Source organism: Papaver somniferum, chromosome 9, assembly GCF_003573695.1.
Source record: "Papaver somniferum cultivar HN1 chromosome 9, ASM357369v1, whole genome shotgun sequence".
Taxonomy (NCBI): Eukaryota; Viridiplantae; Streptophyta; class Magnoliopsida; order Ranunculales; family Papaveraceae; genus Papaver; species Papaver somniferum.
This window is the reverse complement of record NC_039366.1, coordinates 176,073,079-176,085,848: the sequence shown is the minus strand read 5'-3', so window position 1 is coordinate 176,085,848 and position 12,770 is coordinate 176,073,079.

Below are 12,770 nucleotides of genomic sequence, written 5' to 3'. Positions count from 1 at the left end.
GAAGTGAACGTTGAAGAGGCTGTTGGAGCGAACGTTGAAGCGGCTTCTGGAGCGAACGTTGAAGCGGCTCAAACAGTGCTGGTCGTCAAGTCGTGTTTTCTCCTCATAGGAAAGAATATGTTTCTTCTGTTTGATTTTCCCTTGCAACTCTCAGAGTCTTGACAGTTACAATGTTGAAGTCGGAGGTCGCGTCAATCAGTTGCTGTTAAACTCGACATCCTTCGAGTGAGCAGTGGTTAGGAGTCCCCAGTTCCATCTACCAATCGTGTAGGAGAGGTTGGGGTTTGTGAACGGCCTCCCTGGCTGGAAACAACTGCTTTCGATTTTGTGGACGGAGTCCCCAGAAATCATGCAGCTCCTGACGGGAAGAGGGTATCTATGAACTCATGAGGATTGCTGATTTCCTTTGCCTCGATTTTGGAGAAGTCGTTCCTGAACCTCACGTGTGATGAAATTGGATTGTTATTCCTCTCCAACGGACGTTCAGGAGAAAAACAGGCCTCCTCATGTATAAAGGTGCGTCCTGCTGAGGTACTCTTTCTGAGTTAAAGCCATGTCCGTCTGAGCCTCAGCAAGAACTTCTTGTCTTTCCATCAAATCATCAATGGTAATAGTGGGTTGGCTTCCTCTGGCTCTTCCAGTCTCTCGTCCTGATGGGGAGTGGCGGCAACTCTGGTGACAACCGGGGGCGTCACACTTGAAGAAACATCGGGGGTGGCGGCAGCGGCTCTGGCTCTGGTGATTGGAGATGTAACGCCTGAGGGAATGTTTCCTACGCCGCTGGTGTTGGTGGTAGAATTTACGGTGTCGCGGCATGCTTGGTGTTGGTCATTCACTTTTTCCCTCGTTGGATACGTCCACATACTCTGTCTGCATCATCGTTGGCGGGGCACAAACTTCATACAAGGATTCAACATTTCGTGTCATCCCTGAGATTCTTGAAGTCTCTGGTTGTGAAGGAGCCAAACGTGCGTCTAGGGTTATTTGATTACATCAAACATCTCTGCTCGCTGATCCTTTAAAAGGTGTAGAAGTTAACATAAACTTTCTACCAAAGAGGCTGCTTTCTGGTCCACCGGTATCTGGTTGATGGTGAAACTGTTGATCTGAGGACGATCATCCGGGGAGTCAGTCCCCAGCGCTAGAATTTCTGGAACAGGTGAGCCGCTCCAATCTGACGCTAATCTGACAAGAAAACTGAGTATGTTGTTTATTGCTTCCTTCATCAGGTCCATGTTCCTTGTGTGGATCTCATGGACTCGTGCCAACTCGTACAATCTTGGGATTTCTTCATTGGCTGCACCATTAGGTACAACTTTGGGAAGAGGGATGTCGCCATTCGCCAGATTCTGAACGGAACTTGGATTTGTGGAATCTATTCTAAGACCGACCATCTTTTTAAAATTGGAATTGCAACCGAGAGATTAATCTCCCACTGTGGTCGCCAATTGTTTGAGGGTGAAAACAGTTTCTGCTGTTTTGATTTCATACCCAAAGACATTGCAATCACATATAGCCCCGACTGTACTTTTGATTCGAGAGATCAATCTGTACAATCCTGGCCTAAACCAAGAAATGGTCGTTCCAGGCTTGCTTCGGTCACAAAGTGAAGGAGAAGGATTGGTCTTAGGGAGGGAAGCGAAGAAAGTGTTCAGACCAGAATAGTTGATTCTAGAAGTGTGGGTGTTTCGTGACTTGTATCAGAAAGTTGAACTGGCTAGCTGAATGAAAAGCTATCAGATGATTTCTGAATGTTGTATTCTTCTCCTGACCAAAACTTGTTCTTTGGTGGAAAATAAGTGAGACCTATTTATACAAGTCGCAACAAAACGTACCCTGGTCTCGTAGGAAGTGGAAACGATTGAGTGGTGGAAGAAGGGAGTAACGGGTAACACCTGGAATTTATGTTTCCATAATGAAGGATACGTTTACACCATTACTTCTTGCCATTACTAACCGCACCACTTTATGACACTTTCCTGTAATGGGTGTATTGCACGCCGCAAGCTGTAAACCGCCAGACCAATACCCTGATGAGTATCCCCCAGTTTGTGACATGTTTTGATGTCTCGAGTGTTTTCGTGGAAAACATGTAGCACTTTGCTACGTGTGGCAAGTTAAAATTGAGAGGCCTTCCTCCGGTAAATAGCATATGTGATGCTAGGCTCGTTTTGGCTAGTCGCCCAAAACTTGTCACGAGCTTACCAGCTCGGTGGAGAATTTCGATGGCCGAGATCGCATCTTTTGAATAAGGGTAGTCGTTGATTGTGGCTACCTTGTTATGGCGCCTGATATTGGTTCAGTGGCGTTTTGGTATACGCCAGTGGTATTGCAACATGACTCGTGCATGCCAGTGGCACGGTGGTGCAAGTGGCGCTCGGCGTAGCCATGGCCACTGGGTTTAGGAGGCTGGTCGCCTAAAAGTTTCCACAAGTCCATCAGTTAAGTGGTGAACTTGGAGGGCTGAGATTGCATCTCAGGAGGAAGGGTAGCCGTCGATTATGGCTACCTTCTCTAGGCAGTGACGCCTTTAACGCGCGCCGGCGGCGTTGCAGCATGGATGACATGGCTTGTGCATTCCATTAGCACGGTTGCGTAAGTGGCATAGCCGCGCCTGTGGCATGACGGCATGGCCAAAGCTGGGATTTGGTGTCGTGACCAAATTAGCGTTTGGAACTGTGGCCGAAATTAGGGTTTGGCACTGCGGCCAAAATTAGGCGCTGTGGCCAAAGTTTAGGGTTTAGCGACGTGGCTGGCACGGCTCGTGCATGCTAGTGGTGGTGCAAGTGGCGTCTGGTGTAGACATGACCACTGGATTTAGGAGGCTGGTCGCTTAAAATTTGCCACAAGTCTGTTAGTTTAGTGGCGAACTTGGATGGCTGAGATTGCATCTCAGGAGGAAAGTTAGTCGTTGATCATAGCTACCTTTAGTTGGCGGTGGCGCCTTTAACGCGTGCTAGCGGCATTGCGGCATGGCTGCGCCTAGCGTAGCCATGGCCACTGAGATTTTGGCACGTTGGTGTGGAAATCTTTCCTAAATTAGGATTTGGCTTGTCGAAACCTAATTTGCCTATATGACATGTCGCATGTGGTGAGTGACCATGTTTGGCGCGTTTGGCATGCGTGTCTGGCATGTGCGCTTGGCATATGGCATTTCGTTTGGTATGTCGGCGCGGTTTTTGGGAAGCCAACTGGCTTTGCGGCCATCTGGAGCGGTTTCCTCCTTTTCAACACTGTAGCGAGTTTAGAGCAACCTGATTGGTTAATATAAGGGGGCCGACCAAGCATGGGCGTGGCTACACTTCTAGTGTGAGTGTGGCGGCTTTAGAGCGACCTGATTGGTCGATGGGAAGTGGGGCCGACAAGCTAGGGCGTGGCCACACTTCCAGTGCGTTGTGGAGGATTTAAAACAACCTGATTGGTCGATGGAAAGAGGGCCGTCAAGCTACGGCGTTGCCACATTTCTGGTGTGCGCGTGGCGGCTTTAGAGCGACCTGATTGGTCGATGGGAAGTGGGGCCGGCAAGCTAGGGCGTGGCCACACTTCCAGTGCGATGTGGCGGATTTAAAGTGACCTGATTGGTCGATGGAGAGAGGGTCGGCAAGCTAGGGCATGGCCACACTTCTGGTGTGCGTTGTGGCGGAAATTGGCTAGTGTGGCTAAGCATAGTTTCGACCAATGGGGTCTAGTGTACTGCGCGGGGAGCGAAACCCTAATTTTTGCAAATTAGTCGGGTTTATGAGTTTTTTGTGAGTTATCTCAATAATTGGTTGGTTTTGTATGCTGCCACAAAAATCCTTATCTACAGAATGCAGTGTGCTTTCCGTTTGAGCATTTCGTGCGATGACCTTAACTTTGGTACTTGGAGGTTTATGCTACTCCGCTGCGAGAAAACATAAATCCGTCATGCCATACCGATATTAAGGGTTCTGCCGGGGAACATAGCACATGAAAGTACACAGTGAGTCTTGTATTGGCGAGGTGCCGAAATTTACAGAGTGTTTGGGATGGTTGCTACATTCGCCAGTCTGGATAAATTTCATGTAAATATATTGAATGGCTCAATAAATATGCCGGTGGAGAGGTTAGCACTCACGGCACTGTTTCCTTGCAGAGTGACGTCACATTAGATGCAAGGTTTTACGATTTTAACCCTAAGCTAAAAACCACCATCAACACCAACCAACTTGGAGTTTTCTCAAACGACCATCAGCTGGTCCCACGACCACCAAGGGATGGTTTCATGTCCTCTTGGTCGGTCCCTCACTTTTCCATAATTAGGTTTTATTACCTAATGCTCAATCGAGCACTATTTCAATAAATGATTAAACTTGCATTTAATCATCATTCTTTCACCAACCGGTCAATTAAGGACCCTGGTGCACGCTCACTCGAGCACTTGGGAACCACATGGTCTTCCATCATCCCATGTGGTCGGTCCCTCCCTCACACATGTCCTATTTTCAGCAATTCATCAATTGACGAACAATTGATCAAAAATTAGGGTTTTGAACAAACGCTCCACAAATCATCATTCTGAGCAAGTTCAAAGACTAATAAACTTATGTTGATCCAACAATCAACATCTGGATTAATTATATAATATTTTGTAGTCTATCAATATTTTAATTTTATTGGGTCACATCACCAATAAATAATTCGTCGAATTGAGCAAAACTTGCTCAGTTGCTCGAATATTGATACAACTATCAATATTCAGTAATTTATCAGTAATTCGTCGAATTGAGCAATACTTGCTCAGTTGCTCGAATATTGATCCAACTATCAATATTCAGTAATTTATCAGTAATTCGTCAAATTGAGCAATACTTACTCAGTTGCTCGAATACTGATCCAACTATCAATATTCAGTAATTTATCAGTAATTTGTCGAATGCTCGAATATTGATCCAACTATCAATATTCAGTAATTCATCGAATTGATGTTCAATTGCTCGAATTTACGATAACTACTCAGACGAGCAATATCTAAGAATTGTACGTCTAACATGTTGAATCCATGAATCATTGAGCATTCGTCACTCATGCTCGATTCAACAAAACTTAGACTGTATAAGTCAACCACTGACTAATCAAATACACGTCTGCTTTGCAGACTCCATGTTCGTGAGACATCAATCACGTCACATGGGGGGATATTACTTAGGGTTTTGGTCTAGCGGCCTACGACACGTGTGTTCATCCACGATGAGAAATGTGAGTAAGTCGTGCAAATGGTTGAAGGAGTTAGCAAAGTAGTGGGTGGACGATTAACCAAGTTTCCGCAGGACATGGGACTGGTTTTACCACGATCTCCCACTTTCCCACTCTTTCACTCATGAAACCGTCATACTTACTGGGATCAATGTGTTTGCTATTCTGACAATATAAATAAGCTCTGAATCGATGGATGAGAGGACATTCGTTTTTCACGAAAACAATCGTCTACACACAAGTCCTCTTGATCAAACTTATTTACACATACTTGCAGAAACCTTCAACACATCCACAATCTTTGATCATCATTGATCCCACAATTCTCATCTTCCATCCTGAAGATCAACCCATCTTCCTCTTTGTGGCCGAATTGACTCTGGAACGACCATTGACTTGGTTTAGGCCGGAGTCCTACAGATTGATCTCTCGAACTCAAAGCACTACCATGCAGTGCATCTGTGTGAGGTTAGGCAGTTTGCTCGGTTGAGGAGTCTTCAATCGCTCGATCGTCTCTTCATTCCCTAGAAAACCAGCGAATCTTTTTTCCCCATCCACACATATGCTCAGTAAAATAAATTTTTTTGCTTTCATCATGTGAATGTTAAGTCATATCTTGACTCCTAGTAACTGATGTATCTTGTTGGTTAATCACGTGCTCTAATTTGAGGTACTTCTTTTTGAAATCTCGAATTATCGAGCTATGAAGATGTATGAGATAACTGAATACATATACTTTATTTCCTTTCTGGATCCTGGTCGATTCATTAAACGGTACACAAACGTCCGGGTACTCTTATTCTAAGAGTTTATATAGGGTTTCTATAACAAGGGATTTTCTTTATTTCTCTTGTTCACGAATATATACATTATATATTTGTTCGTATCCATTCTTATCTAAAAAAAAATATATGGAGAACTCTTCAAGATCTCATGAAGTGATTGATCTCTATATGGAAGAAGACGTTAAAGGACGTAGCTCGTTTCAAGAACTAGTTTTGAAAAAGATGATTGCAAGGAAAGAGTACAACTCTTGGATTGCTGAGTCTGTAAAGGATTTAGTTCATTATGAGAATGACTCAAAGGTCGAATTTCCAAATCTTCAATTGCAAATAAATCATCTAGTAGATGGCCAGAACAAAATCCTTGAGAAACAAAAGGTCTTGGTACGGAACCAGAAGAAGCTTATCTCTGAATGCATCAAGGCCAAGAAACTTGCTCGCATTGTTGATCGAAAGGTGAATGTTCTAACTCATGAACATGGTGTCTTTACTGTCAAGAGAATCAAGGACATCAATGATACTTTTTATGATGGAGTCATGGAAAGGTATGAAGTAATAAAAGAAGTCTGAATCTCTTTGACTAAGAAACTTATTATGAGAATTTATTCTTATGTTTAAGGAGGATAACTGGGGTTTGGTTCAACAATTATTGTGATTACACATAACTATTTACAACGTTTTTCATCTTGCAATTTTTTTAGATTTATTTATTTAAATTCTAAGTTATTTGGAAGATGATCTTGCAGTATTTAATCTTATTGTTTTTATATATTGCAAATGTCCTATGAGATATATATGTGTTTACGTTTGTGAACTGTGTTATTGAAAAGCGGGGGTCTAACAACCACACCCAATATTTCGTTTAGGTAATCTGTATGGACTGACTCCAATATAATTCCAAGAGAATCAACTAGACAGTCAAACTCGATCAAGGAAAATATATCCAAGAGTTATATCTCAATTTCTCAAATCAATCTGCAATCGAACAGATAGAAATCTGTGAGCCGGATTAATATGAGAAATAACTTGGATATCACCAAAGACCAATATCCAAGAGTCAATCAATTTCAATCAACAACCAAAGGTTGGATTCACCAATTGATTGAACTATGAACAACCTATGATATTTCAATTCTATAGAAAATATAATGCGGAAAAGAAATAACATAGACACCAGAAGTTTTGTTAACGAGGAAACCTCAAATGCAGAAAAAACCCAGAGACCTAGTCCAGATTTGAACACCACACTATATTAAGCCGCTACAGAATCTACCCTACTACAAGTTAACTTCGGACTGGAATGTAGTTGAGCCCTAACAAATATCACACTGATTAAGGTACAATCGCGTTCCTTACGTCTCTGAATCCCAGCAGGACTCTACACAATTGATTCCCTTAGCTGATCTCACCCACAACTAAGAGTTGCTACGACCCAAAGTCGAAGACTTGATAAACAAATCTGTCTCCCACAGAAATACCTATGAGTTTTTGTTCCATCTTTTGATAAATCAAGGTGAACAGGAACCAATTGATACACCAGACTTATATTCCCGAAGAACAGCCTAGTAATATCAATCACCTCACGATAATCTTAACCGTATGGTAGCGGAACAAGATATTGTGGAATCACAAAGAATGATACGAAGAGCTTTGTGATTACTTTTTATCTTACCTATCAGAGACTAAATCTCGAGAAAATCTTAGAGAAGATAGTACTCAATACGATAGAACAAAGTAAGATCAGATAGGCAACTACAGAGAAAATAGTTGGGTCTGGCTTCAGAATCCCAATGAAGTATTTAAGTCGTTAACCTATAATGGTTTTAGGAAAAAACCTAGGTTAAAGGAGAATCGACTCTAGTCACAACTAGTATCACACAAGAGGTGTGGGGATTTGGTTTCCCAGTTTCTAGAGTTCTCCCTTATATAGTCTTCAAATCAGGGTTTGCAATCAATGTTACCTTGGTAACAAAGCATTCAATATTCACCGTTAGATGAAAACCTGATTAGATTCAAACCAATATCTTTCAACCGTTAGATGGTCTTGGCTTGTTACACACAAATGAAATGTACCTTCATTTAGATATAGGTAACTGTACCTAAACGTGTATACTTAGTTGGCTCAACAATAGTTAACCAAAGGTATCCATATGAACACTTTCATATCAACCTTGTTCATTTTAATCACAACTAGTTCAAATGACTCAAATGAAACTAGTTATAGAGTTGTTCAATTGTTTATATTCTCATAGAAGTATACAAGACACAATTGAAGCAAAATCGGTTTTGATTCACTCGAATAAATTCATGAACATTATAGCTACGGTTTGTAAAGATTGCATTCCTTATTATAAATGTATTTTTTTCATGAGTATGTAAACATACTTAACCGATTTTAGAACTTAACCCACTCAAGTATACAAACGGGTACGCATAACTAAGTTCCCGGACTTGGTCTTGTTCGCCAGTATGAGAACGGGTACGCATACTGTCGTTCATGACCGAAAACAGTTGAAATCAGTACGCATACGGGTATGCAAACTATAGTTCATGGACTTTAACAGTTGAATCAGTACGCATACGGGTATGCATACTATATTCCCGGACTTGGAATACACTTGCAACAGTTAGCATACAAGTACGCATACTGTGCTATATCCAATCAATAGTTATTGTTCTAAACTCCCGTTCCAATAATTGAAACATTCGTGGAATACGAGAATAGCTGTCTCACACAAACTATTAGCTTCAAAGCAATTTTCAAGTGATCAAATGATCAATACGAAACATTCCGAGTCTACATCAAATGACTGTCTCACAAAAATCATATATTATGTTACTAGGCGATTTTCACATGATCATCTTTTGACTTTCGTCAAGAATAAAAGATGAACTTGGTTAAAGTGAAAGCTTACCAACACATATTTCGAGAAATATGTAAGCGAGTTAAACTCAGCTCGAAATATCAAAGGTGTAAATGTAAAGTTTATATAGCTATACGACTTTTGTCTCAATAGACGATAGAATAGAAATAGACTTCTGAGTGATAGATGAGTTCAAGTCTCCACATACCTTTTGTTGATGAAGTTCCATAAGCTCCCCTTAGTAGTTCTCCGTCTTCAATCGATTAACGCCGTGAAGTCTAAAGCTCAACTACATAATCTATCCTAATCTAAGACATAGCTATAAGTAGACTAGAAATCAAGACTTATAGTTTTGACAACTAAACCTGACAAATAAGCTTGAGATAGCAACGCTTGCGAGTTCGACCGAGAAGTGCTCTAACAATCTCCCCCTTTGTCAATTTTAGTGACAAAACTATCAATACATATGGATTACAAAATAAATAAACTTTGTAGCTTCTCATCCAAATGCTTGATTTCCTTGGTTCTTCAAAATTCCTTGAATTCTTCGTCACTCCAAGTACTCCAATGATTTTGAACGTGTTCAACTCGACATCATAGTTGTTGAAGATCCGTAGCCATAACAATAAGAAAACAATTGTTCTAAATTATTGTTATACAGTGTCATAGTATTATTACACAGCATCAAAGTTCAATTGTATCACAACTTTGACAATAATACTACGGTGATATGTATCACTCCCTCTTAGTCAATACTTCATCTCACAATGAAATCCACTCCCCCTTACATAATGATCCGTAAACCATATGTATTTTTAGTGTGAACTACACAATAATTCTCCCCCTTTTTGTCAATATAAATTGGCAAAGGTACGAAAACTAGCGGGATCATAATGAAATTCTCAAAGAGATACTTCATGACTAAAAAGGAACATATCAACTTTGTTTCTATGATTTCACATAATCGAAACTTAGTGTATTCATCAAGGAGTTTATAAATATACAAGATGAAAAGACGAGGGTACCCAAATATACCTCAATCTAAAACTTTCCACCTATAAGTCCTTTTTCATACTTACAATCTTGGAAACGATTTTCCACACTTCCAAACAAGTTTAGAATTGGTTCGTCTGAATTCCAAGAACTATGTGATTGATTATCCTATCAAATCACCAATTATGGGTTTCACGGTTCTACCAAAACAAGTTCGGTTCTAACTCCATGTGAGTATTCTGCATAGTCACACTAGTTACCAAAATTCGGTTGACTAGGTACTAGGATCGGTTCCCCACAACTTATGGTAACTACCTGTATTCGGTTGCACATGTCCATAGGATCGGTTCCCCCAAAACTACAAATTTTTTGCACATGTTCATAGGATTGATTCCCCTATCTACTAAAAAAATGTTGCACCTCTTACAAGGATCGATTCCCTCTTGTAAATTTGTTACACCTCTTACTAGGATCGGTTCCCCAATGACTAGATAAAAGTTCTTATTTACAAGGCATCGATCATACCATCTTGAGTGATTACATAAGATCGGTTTCACTAATAGAAGTCATAACAATACATAAGTCAGGCCTTGTGAATAGTTTTACCAAGATACATAAACAAGTTTATGAGCGATTATACTAAACGCACATATTGGTAATTCAAAATAGATTTGCAATGAATAACAATACCAATAAGCCTAGAGATTTCCCTTCCTATGAACAAGTTTATGAACTTACTTCCTTTAAACGAATGTAAAACATTGTTTCCTAGAATGAAGTCTTCACTCATACCCATACATAATCACAATAACATTCATATGATCATGTCGATGTCTTATATACAAAGTTTAATGGTTAAGCAATAAACCTCGTATTGTATTCCTTAATACTATGTCTAACTAGAGTTTCATACACAACTTCGCAGTTATGTTTTCAATATGCACGACTTGAAAGATATGTTAGAGAATGAAACAATTCAAGTCAAATATTACTAACCTCAAGAGGAAGGATGATGTTGTCGTTGTAGCTCCATACTTCTTCACATTATTCAAGTCTTCATGTAATACTTGTAAGTCTCATATCCTAACACTTTCAAGCTAACCTGTACGAAGTTGACTATAGTATATAATCAAGCGACTCTTTAAATGAGTTTTGATTCACTAAAATATGACAACCAAACTTGGCATACCAACGCTTGGTGGGTTCAACCGAGCTATGCTCTAACAATCTCCCCCTTTTTCAATTTTAGTGACAAAACTCTTACATCATATGGATAAACAAATTACAAAAATTCTGTATACACATACGCTTGATTCCAAGTTCAACAACACAAAACCTACATTAAATTCAATCCTTAAATACCGCTGCTGACATTATAATAACAAAATTAATACTTCCCCTCAAGGTAAGATAGGTAGATTTCAATCCGCACGTCTTTGTTATTTCCATGTAGTTCCTCATAACTACATATCATATGGTATGTGACTCCCCCTTGGTCTATGCTTTCACTCTTTTCGTTAGAATAAACGTTTTAGCACAAATGTCCTTTCCCTTAGTGATACCAACTCACAACAAGTCAATATCACTTGTTTACTCCATATATTTCCCCCCCTTTTTGTCACAAAATGACAAATAAACAAAAAAATAAAGGAAAAACCATAAGGATCTTACAAATCTCACAAAGAGAATTTGCAAACCTATAAGAGTTAAGCACGAGGGTTTTACACACCATAGTTTTAACATGTTATCTAGGAAATAATTGCCCGAAGCAATTTTCCCTAATAGTTTAGCACATCAAAAATCGACTAAGCACCTTAGTTATTTTGCTAAACTGATTGTACAAATACAATCGCTTGTTCGATAAGACCAAAATAAAGATCAGAGTTAACTTTATTTTTCTCATCAGGCTCTAATTATTCTCAAAAATAACTTAAACCTTTCACTTTTAAACAAGACAAATACTAGGTTAGTTAACTAGTAATTCTTGTTAAGGCATTTGGTTAGACTTGAATAACCGAAACCTTCTCATTTGATAAGTCTAACTAAGATCCGAAAAACTTAGTTTCTCTTATCCGGAAATCACTTGGACTAAACAAATGATCCCGAAACACTTTTTTTAAGCCATAAACAATCCATACAAACCAAAAAAATCAAATTGCATAATCATTTATCTTAACCGGAAGCAATTGAAACAAACATAGACATTATAGTATCGCAATTGCACCGAAATTTTGTAAGCCTAAACAATTGATACCAAACAATAACGAAGATAGCAATAGTTTTTCTTAACTGGAAATAATTGAATCACAATCAAACATCCATACACAAATAATGGAATCAACATCAATTATACCGAAATTTTGTTAAGCAAAAGCAATAAGGATATGAAATAAAATCATGTTTTTCTTAAACAGGAAAACAATTAACTAACAAGATTGTTAACTCAAATTCCGCATCTTGTTCTCCTCTTTTTCATATCTTTCCGGGGAGAATATCATCATGTTGTCATCCTCTCGCAAAACAAAAGAACAACAACAACCAACCTTTACCAGGAAAAGGTTGAAAACCGGTTTTAATTATGCAATGCAAAAGTGGAATCCCCGAAACACATATGCTTTTATGCTAAACCAAAAGATTCAACATATTGTGACTTTTTCACATATTGTTTCTCCAGGAACCCCTCATGATCCTTTGATAAAGCCTACCAACATGGCTAGAACTTAATCCCGCTAAATCAAAAAGTCACCCAAACCATAAGGGTTCATACATTATAAGATCGAATATCAAGGTAATAAAACCAAAATCAAACATCCCATAAACATACATAGCAATAAAATAAAGCATTCAAGCACATGCTATGTAATCAAAAATTATCACAAGAAATATTATAAAATAATAATTTTATTCATAATAAGAT